This window comes from Gorilla gorilla, chromosome 2, assembly GCF_029281585.2.
Source record: "Gorilla gorilla gorilla isolate KB3781 chromosome 2, NHGRI_mGorGor1-v2.1_pri, whole genome shotgun sequence".
NCBI classification, from domain to species: Eukaryota; Metazoa; Chordata; class Mammalia; order Primates; family Hominidae; genus Gorilla; species Gorilla gorilla.
In genome coordinates, this window is record NC_086017.1 from 197,121,948 (window position 1) to 197,131,514 (window position 9,567).

Genomic DNA, 9,567 nt, shown 5'->3' on the forward strand with positions numbered 1-9,567 from the left:
TTAGGTCAGAAGGCTAACCAGGTGTCCCCAGGGAAAAGTCAAAGCGTTGGCGGTGCTGTGTTCCTTTCTGGAGGCTCTAGGACAGTATCTTTCCTTGCCTTTTCTAGTTTCTAAAGGCCGTCTGTGTTCCCTGGCTTATGGCCTTCTGTTTTTCATCTTCAAGCCAGCCATGGCAAGTCAGATTCTCACATCACATCTCTCTAACCTCAGCCAGGAAAGATCCCCTAATTTTAAGGGCTCACGTGATTAGATTGAGCCCACGTGGATAATCCAGGATACTCTCCCCATCTTAAGATCTTGTATCTTAATCAGATCTGCAGAGTCCTTTGGCCACATAAGGTAGTGTACTCACAGATTCCAGGGATGAGAGTGTGGACATCTTTGCAGGGGCCACTGTTCTGCCCTTTTTTTCTTGATAAAGTTAGCTATTTTTTTTTTTGTTGTTGTTTTTGAGATGGAGTTTCACTCTTTCTGCCCAGGCTGGAGTGCAATGGTTTGGTCTCAGCTCAATGCAACCTCTGCCTCCCAGGTTCAAGCAATTCTCCTGTCTCAGCCTCCTAAGTAGCTTAGATTACAGGCGCGTGCCACCACGCCTGGCTAATTTTTGTATTTTTGGTAGAGACAGGGTTTCACCATGTTGGCCAGGCTGGTCTCGAACTCCTGACCTCAGGTGATCCACCTGCCTCGGCCTCCCAAAGTGCTGGGATTACAGGCATGAACCAGTGTGCCCGGCCTTAAGGTTAGCTAAATTTTTATCTGAAATAAAAAAATTTCATTTTTTTTACTTTAATTTATTCATTGTCTTGGTTTATTCTTATTTCTACTATTTTTCTGCTTTCTAATGCATTAATGTATGCTTTTCTTTCTACTTTAGTTAATTTTGTTGTTCTTTTTCTGAGTTTGGAGTTAGACTATTTGGTTTTCTTCCTTCTTCTTTATTAGTATAAAGATAACGTTTTCTCTGTACACTGCTTTAGTTCCTTGTTGTCGTTGTCTTTATTATGATTGTTTTGAGATAGACTACAATTTGTTTTATTTCCTAAACCCAAGAAGAGTTTAAGACAGAATTTTAATATTCTTTTTATTTTCTGAAGGTAGAAGCGTCTCTTTATTTTCTAATTTTCTTATTATTACTGGTTTAATTGTATGTTGGTCTGAGAATGCTTTTCTGTGACCTAATATTTGGTTAAGTTTCATGAATGTTTTATGAGCCCTTGGGGTGTGGGGAACGTAGTCTATATTTTCACAGTAAGGGATTGAAATTTCATCTATCAGAACTTCCTTGCTAATAATTTACCTAGCCTTGCTTATTCGTTTGTCCACTTCACCTGTCATGGATTGAAGGAGGTGAATTAGTCTCTTACTAATGTGTTTCTATTTCTTGTTGTATTTTGTATAACTTATAGTATATAATGGTTATTGTTATATTACTTGGTGTATAGATTTCTATAATTATTGTATCTTTATTGTAGATCTTTCTTATCTCATTTGGTATGGTTTTTTTTTTTTTTTTTTTTTTGGAACGGAGTCTTGCTCTGTCACCCAGGCTGGAGTGCAGTGGCGCAATCTGAGCTCACTGCAAGCTCTGCCTCCCAGGTTCATGCCATTCTCCTGCCTCAGCCTCCTGAGTAGCTGGGACTACAGGCACCTGCCACCACGCCCGGCTAATTTTTTGAATTTCTTTTTTTAGTAGAGATGGGGTTTCACCGTGGTCTCAATCTCCTGACCTTGTGATCACCCACCTCGGCCTCCCAAAGTTGGTATGGTATTTTTTAATGTACAAAAGCTTTTAGGCCAGGAGTGGTGGCTCACGCCTGTAATCCTATCACTCTGAGGTGGGCAGGTCACCTGAGGTCAGGAGTTCAAGACCAGACTGCCCAACATGGCGAAACCCCATCTCCACTAAGGCTACAAAAATTAGCTGAGCGTAGTGGCAGGCACCTGTAATCCTAGCTACTTGGGAGGCTGAGGCAGGAGAATCGTTTGAACCTGGGTGGCAGAGGTTGCAGTGAGCTGAGATGGCGCCATTGCACTCCAGCCTGGGCGACAGTGCTAGACTCCGTCTCAAAAAAAAAAAAATACTTTTAAAGTTTTATGTGGTCAAATTTTATCAATATTATCCTTTATGGTTTCTGCATTTTGCTTAAAGAGGCTTTCTCTACTCTCAGGTTTTTAAAATTATTCAGTCATGCCTCCTTCCAGTACTTTTGTGGTTTTGTTTTTTACATTAAAAACTTTTAAATCACCTGGAATTAATTTTGATGTAAAGCATGAGTAGGTGCCCACCTTCATTACCCATTCCCAAACCTCAGTCTTTTCAAATGGCTTATCAGGTGTCTAAACATCTTTACTGAGTAATTAGTTACAGGAGACATCTGTTGTTTTTGCCTGCTGCCCAGCATCCCTTGCCTCTTCTTTTAATAGTAGCTCCTCTATTTCCCTTGGGGAACCACCTCTCATTATATGTGGTTTGTTTGGAACTAACAATAGTTCCTGCTCCAGGCTTGGGTATGTAAATCAACCTTGGTATCATCTCCCTGGCCACAGGGATAGGGCATGGCCCAAGCTAAACCAATCAGAGTCAAGGAGACTAAGTTCTAAGACCTTTATTGGGATTATTTCAGAAGAGATAGCCTTTTCCTGTTGGACTTGAAGCTGTAAAAGTACAAGTGTGGGCTTCCAGAGGCCACTACCATGTGTATCCCAAGAATAAAGCCAACACAGTGAAAAGCAGAGCCCTGTGTGATAAAACGAGACCAGGTGCTGGTAAAATTATTTGAGCCTCTGGATCCAGCTATGTCCTGTCCCTGGATGTATTGGTAATGTGTGCCAATTTATCTGTCAATCATCTATCTACGTAATGTTAGGGGTCCCCAACCCTCGGGCTGCAGACTGGTACTGGTCACTGGCCTGTTAGGAACTGGGCCGCACAGCAGGAGGTGAGCCTCAGTCAAGTGAGCTAATTCCTGCCTGAGCTCCACCTCCTGTCAGATCAGCGGTGGCATTCGATTCTCATAGAAGCTCTAACCCTACTGTGAACTGCGCGTGTGAGGGATCTAGGTTGCACACTCCTTATGAGAATCTAATGCCTGATGATCTGAGGTGGAACAGTTTCATCCTGAAACTATCCGTGCCCCCACAATTTCACATGTCTGTGGAAAAATTGTCTTCCACAATACCAGCCCCTGATGCCAAAAAGCTTGGGAACTGTTGATAGAGTTTTTTTCTTGCAAGCAAAACACCCTTGACTTAAAATAATCCATTGATTTGAAATAATGCTTTTATCATATATAAAATTCTGATATGAATTTGTCCCTCTTATCTGTCCCATTGATCCATTTATCTATTACAAGGGTCATAAACTAGAGGAATTTGTTTTTCAGATGTCTTTTGCTTGGTTAGCTCACTTAAAAACATTCTGAATTTGAATGTTGCTGTGAGTAATGGTGGGTAACAGTTCCCAGTTATCCCCCTTCTTCAGGGAATTGCTCTTGGTGAAACAGGAGCCCTCCCACCGAGGAGGCTGTGCCCTCCAGCCACCCCCAAACTCTGCTAGCGACTGAATTCCTTGGGGTCCAAAAAGGCCAATCCTCTTGTCTTCAAGAGAGACTGTGTTCCAGAGCATTCTTGCTTCGCTTTTCCTCCTAGCTGGAGTACCGCCTTTACTCCCTGTCTCCTAAGAGCACTTCCCAATAAGCCATTTGAGTAAGAATCCCAGCCTCAGGTTCTGCTTCTCAGGAACCTAAACGAGAAAGGAATTCTTTTCAGGTGGTCATAACACTCATCCCTAAGAACTGTCCCTAACTGGAAGACGTAGCCCCTCTAACAACAGAAGCAATGTAGATTAAGGATGTTGATTCTTTTAAATGTATCTACTTAGTTTCCTGGATCCAAGATATATCAGATAATCAACACTGGGCAACCATCCATGTGTAGCTTTCTTTGGGTAAGAAGATCATCAGTGGGTGCTAAGACCATTGGGTGAAATTTAGTTGGGAAATGGGTTATTATTAATCACATAGGGAAAAACACGCTTTTATAATTAAAAGAATTGGCATTACCACCTTAACAAAGTGATCAAACTCAGCATCAGTGATATTGGAGCAAGCCAACATTACATGCCTCTCAGAGGGATGATAGGAAATAAACAATAACACTTAAGTAGCATTCTTGCCAGAAATATTTAACCTGAATCCAATCATTAGAAAATATCAAACAAATTCAGCTTGTGAGACATTCTACTAGACAATGGGCCTAGAGATGGTCCTTGTGTTTGGCAGCTGAAGTTCATTAAAAAGTGTATAAATAGGGCCGGGTGTGATGGCTCACGCCTGTAATCCCAGCACTTTGGGAGGCTGAGGCAGGTGGATCACAAGGTCAGGAGCTCAAGACCAGTCTAGCCAAGATGGTGAAACACCGTCTCTACTAAAAATACAAGAAAAAAAAAATAGCCGGCATGGTGGCGCGTGCCTGTAATCCCAGCTACTCAGGAGGCTGAGGCAGAGAATTGCTTGAACCTGGGAGGTGGAGGTTGGAGTGAGCCAAGATGGCGCCACTGCACTCCAGCCCGGGTGACAGAATGAGACTGTGTCTCAAAACAAAACAAAACAAAAGTGCATAAATAGACAGGATAGATGAGTTTAAGTAAAGTGTTTACATGTGTTCATCATACTATTCTTTCTACTTTTCATAATTTTGAAATTTTTCAAAAACAAATTTACAAACAAAATATTCTTTATAAAGGCACACAAAATATATGCTATATAAAACTCTCATGTGCTTTCAAATTTGGTGTGTGTCATTCAGTTAAAACCTATTTTATCAAATCATATTATGAAATGTGCATTACAATTATAGTCAATACTCCTCTTATTTCAGCTTATAATAAGGTTTCATACCTCCTATTAACAAAAAATAAAATTATATGCTAGCTGCTGGACCAATTGGTTTCTTTTTCATTAAATACATGGAAAATTTAATTTTAAGGTCTAATGAAATTAATGGAGCTGTTTTGGCCTTTTCAATGCATTACTTAATTACATTATCCCCAAAAGCTGTCTACCAGAATTCAGTACCTACATGAATACACATTTACTAAAGGAGTACCTTGCCTTCTGTAATACTCATCACATTAATAATAATTAATAATTTTAGCCACACATCACACTAGATAATTATAAAATAATCAGAACTTATGTTATCTTCTTGTTTAGGTAACTTGGATATGACTACTTACATTAGATCTGCATCAATTTAATCTTGACCTGGCTGCTTTAGTAATATTTCTTACAATATACACTCGAAAATGCATCTTTTCAAGTTTTAAAAATATTATTCCTTAAAATTTGTGTTTAACACATTTTTTTTTTTTGAGACACGTCTTACTCTGTCTCCCAGGCTGGAGTGCAGTGGCGCAATCATGACTCACTGCAGCCTACACCTCCTAGGCTCAAGCGATCCTCCCACCTCAGCCTTCAAAGTAGCTGGGACTATGGGTGCCTGCCACCACATCCAGATAATTTGTATTTTTTGTAGAAGAGGGTTTTGCCATGTTGCCCAGGCTGGTCTTGAACTCCTGGGCTCAAGCGATCCCTCTGCCTTGGCCTCCCAAAGTGTTAGAATTACAGGCATGAGCCCCCGCACCCAGCCAACACATTTATTTGAATTGAAAAATGACATCAGACTCTTTCTGACAGAAATTAAGTCAGAGTCCGATTTGGCTGATTGGTTTGATAACGAGGCCCAGCTTTGCCAAAAATGTTCTAGTAAACATGTTTCAGAATGCTTATTACTGAACGATCTAAATGGAATCTCTGAAGTTTTGATAAAATAAAGGATGCAATAAAACAAAAGCATTTAAATAAAAAATATTGGGTGATATGGCAGAAGGATTCTAAACTGGCTCCCATAATCCTTGTTTCCTGGTATTCTTTTTTTTTTTTTTTTTTAATCATTGAGTTTTTTTTTTTTATTATACTTTAAGTTTTAGGGCACATGTGCACATTGTGCAGGTTAGTTACATATGTATACATGTGCCATGCTGGTGTGCTGCACCCACTAACTCGTCATCTAGCATTAGGTATATCTCCCAATGCTATCCCTCCCCCTCCCCCCGTTTCCTGGTATTCTTGCCTTTGTGTAATCCCCTCCCTTTGAGTGTGGATGGGACCTTGGACTTGCTTCTAACCACGGGAACACAGCAAGAATGATGGAATGAATGTGATAATGTGATATAAGATTGCAATGCCAGTTTTGTTAGGAGAGACTCCCTTGCTGGCTTTGAAAAAGTGTGGCCATGCTGTGAAGACCCACGTGGCAAGGAGCTGAGGATGCCCTTCAGCTGACAGCCAGCAAAGAACTGAATACTGCCAACAGCCATGTGAACTTAGATGAATCCACTCCCAGCCATGCCTCAGAGGAGACTGCTGTCCCAGCCAACACCTTGACTGCAGCCTCGTGAGACCCTGAAGGAGAGGACTCAGCCCAGTCATGCCTGGACTCCTGACCTACAGAAATGTATGTTGTTTTAAGCCACTAGTCATATTAGCACTAATGGATACTAATTAGTAATATTGTGAACTAATGGATGACTAATACAAAATGGCAAAGGTAGGCTGAAATTAATATTTCAATATTTGAACCTCTTTGGAACCTAGCCCTGTTAAACGGGAGTCCAGGTGGAAGAATTGCAGGTGTAACATACAGCAGTGGTTCACGGACAGCAGGCACCAGAATCACCTAGAAGGCATGTTGGCAAAACACCGATTGCCGGGTCCCACCCCAGAGTTTCTGATTCAGTAGGTCTGGGGTGGGTTCTGAGAATCTGCATTCTTTTTTATTTATTTTTTTTTGAGATGGAGTCTCGCTCTGTTGCCCAGGCTGGAGTGCAATGGCGTGATCTCGGCTTACTACAACCTCCTCCTCCCGGGCTCAAGAGATTTTCCTGCGTCAGCCTTCTGAGTAGCTGGGATTACAGGCACACGCCACCACACCCAGCTAATTTTTGCATTTTTAGTAGAGGCGGGTGAAACCCCGTCTCCACTAAAAGAGATCACGGGGCCTCGATCTCCTGACCTCGTGATCCACCTGCCTTGGCCTCCCAAAGTGTTGGGATTACACGCATGAGACACCATGCCAAGCCAAGAATTTGCATTTCTAACAATCTGCCAGGGGATGCCGATGCTGCTTGTCTGGAATTCACACTTTGAGAGCCACTGTGTGGAGTCATCTGGTAGCTAAGTTTTAGTAAAGGCTTTCTGGTGTACTAAGTCATTGAGAAAATGATTAGATTGTAATAACTGGTAACAAATCCTTTTACAAGTTAAATTGTTTTCAATCTTTTATTTTCAATAAAAGTAAAGGGGGACCTAATAGAGTTGTCAATTGATAAATCATTACAAATAATTTTTGATGAAAGAATATGTGAATTTTAACAAGTAAACTTCTTGAAAGTTGGAAAGACTTTCAAGAATGGAGTGGCATTTCCATTCAACTCCTTTTATTCAACTCACATGCAACTCCTTTTATTCCTAAGTGCTTATTTAAGTGAACAAGGTGTATTAGAGTAGGTTAAATTGCTGTTACAAATAGACCCAAACATGGTTCAAACATAAAGTTTATTTCCTAATTGGCAAGTTTTCTCCTGCATGTGGTGAATAAGACATCCAGGTTTCTTCCATGTGTGGCTTCACCATCCCCCAAGGGTCTTGCCATCATCTACACCCAACAAGAAGAATGCACAGAGGAGCACTTGCTCTCTTAATAGTCCTAGCCCAGAAAGAGCATGTTTTATTTCTGCTTACCTTTAATTAGATTGTATCCATCTGGGTCCAATCAGCAGAGAGAAACCATATAGTAATTTAAATAGGGGAAGTTTAATAGGAAGAATTATTAACTGTAAGAGGGGACTGGAGTCCCAAGGGATTGGCAGTTCAGAAGCAAAGGGATAACATTTATAAAAAGTGGATACTATCCCTAAAGCTGAGAAAGCGCACTCCCACCTCCTTCTCTTTCATCAGGGCTGAGATTCACATTTCATTGAAGAGGTGTATTTGAGGGCCCCAATATTATCCTTAGCTTCAGTGATATGTGAGGACTCAGAATTCAAAAAAGCTTTTATACTTAGGGTTATGGTTTGTCATAATGAAAAGAGAGTTAAAATCAGCAAAAAGAAAAGGCACATAGGGCAGAGGCTGGGACAGACCAGATGCAAGCTTCCAGTTGTCTTTTCTCAGTGGAGTCATATGGACAGTACTTAATTCTTTCAGCAATGATGTGTGAAAACACTCATAAAGTATTGCCAGCTAGGGAAGCTCACCCAAGCCTTGGTGTCCAGGGTTTGTACTGGGGGTTGATCACATAGGCATGGCTGATTGTGCTCACAGCTGACCTTAGTTATTCAAGTCTTCAGCTCCTCCAGAGGCCGGTTGATACCAAGACCCCCACTATAAATCACACCGTTAGCATAGACTACCTGGCGTGGCCTAAGGTCCTAGATAAACAAAGACACTCTTATCAGGCAGGATGTTCCAATACTTTTCTTTTTTCCTTTTTTTTGAAGGTATGGGGCTTGGACAATGTGAACTGAGTTAATCCTTTACTGCACAGCAGGGCATGGCTGTTGTTCACTGAAGGGCAGAGAAGTGCCTTGCTGGTTGCACTTGCTGGAAATCTACCCTATTGGCTGCCAGGGAAAGTTGCTCAACCCACTCTGCTACAAAACTGACTGGAAGGGTGGGGGCCAAGGGAAGCTGCCAGCTGCTGGGTGCTGCTGACTACTGTGCACTGCAGTAGCTGGGCACTGGAGAAGCTGTGATCCTTGGAGGAGGCTGCACATGGGAACTAGCAAGTAAAATGCTTTTCTCTTTCAGTATCACTCTAGCACCCCAAAGCTTCAGTGCCAGCCACCAAAGGAAAAATGTTTAAAGGGCCCAGATCAACTTTACAGAGGAAACAGACAAGGGTGAATTTGAGCTGAGAGGCAATATACAGATAATGGGCACAGCCACACTGCAAGGAATGCTGGGAAATATAGCCCACCCACATATTTACCTAACAATCGTATTACTGAAAGAGAAGAAAAATGATTTTGGTGGACAGGTAGCACTCTCTGCCACATGATATTTCTTAGACTTAAAATGGAAAAATAGGAATAGAATTGATGCTAAACCCATCTCATTCTTGCAGTGAACTAGTGGAAAAAACCAATAACACTCCCGTCTAGCTCATTCAGAGATTCAATTCAGACAGATTTTTACTTTTTATGTTTAATAAGTATATATCAGATTTGGTGATATATTTATGTTTTTTGATCAATTGTGAACGAATACTTGTAATCACTAAATACAGAATAATTTTTAAGATATATAGCTTTATTGTCAAAGGAAATTATCTAAAATAATTTGTTGTATACAAGTATAATAGAGTAAAAAATAAATCTTTCTTTTGGGATGGAGTTTCTCTCTTGTCGCCCAGGCTGGAATGCAATGGCACAATCTCAGCTCACTGCAACCTCCACATCCCAGGTTTAAACAATTCTCCAGCCTTGCCTCCTGAGTAGCTGGGATT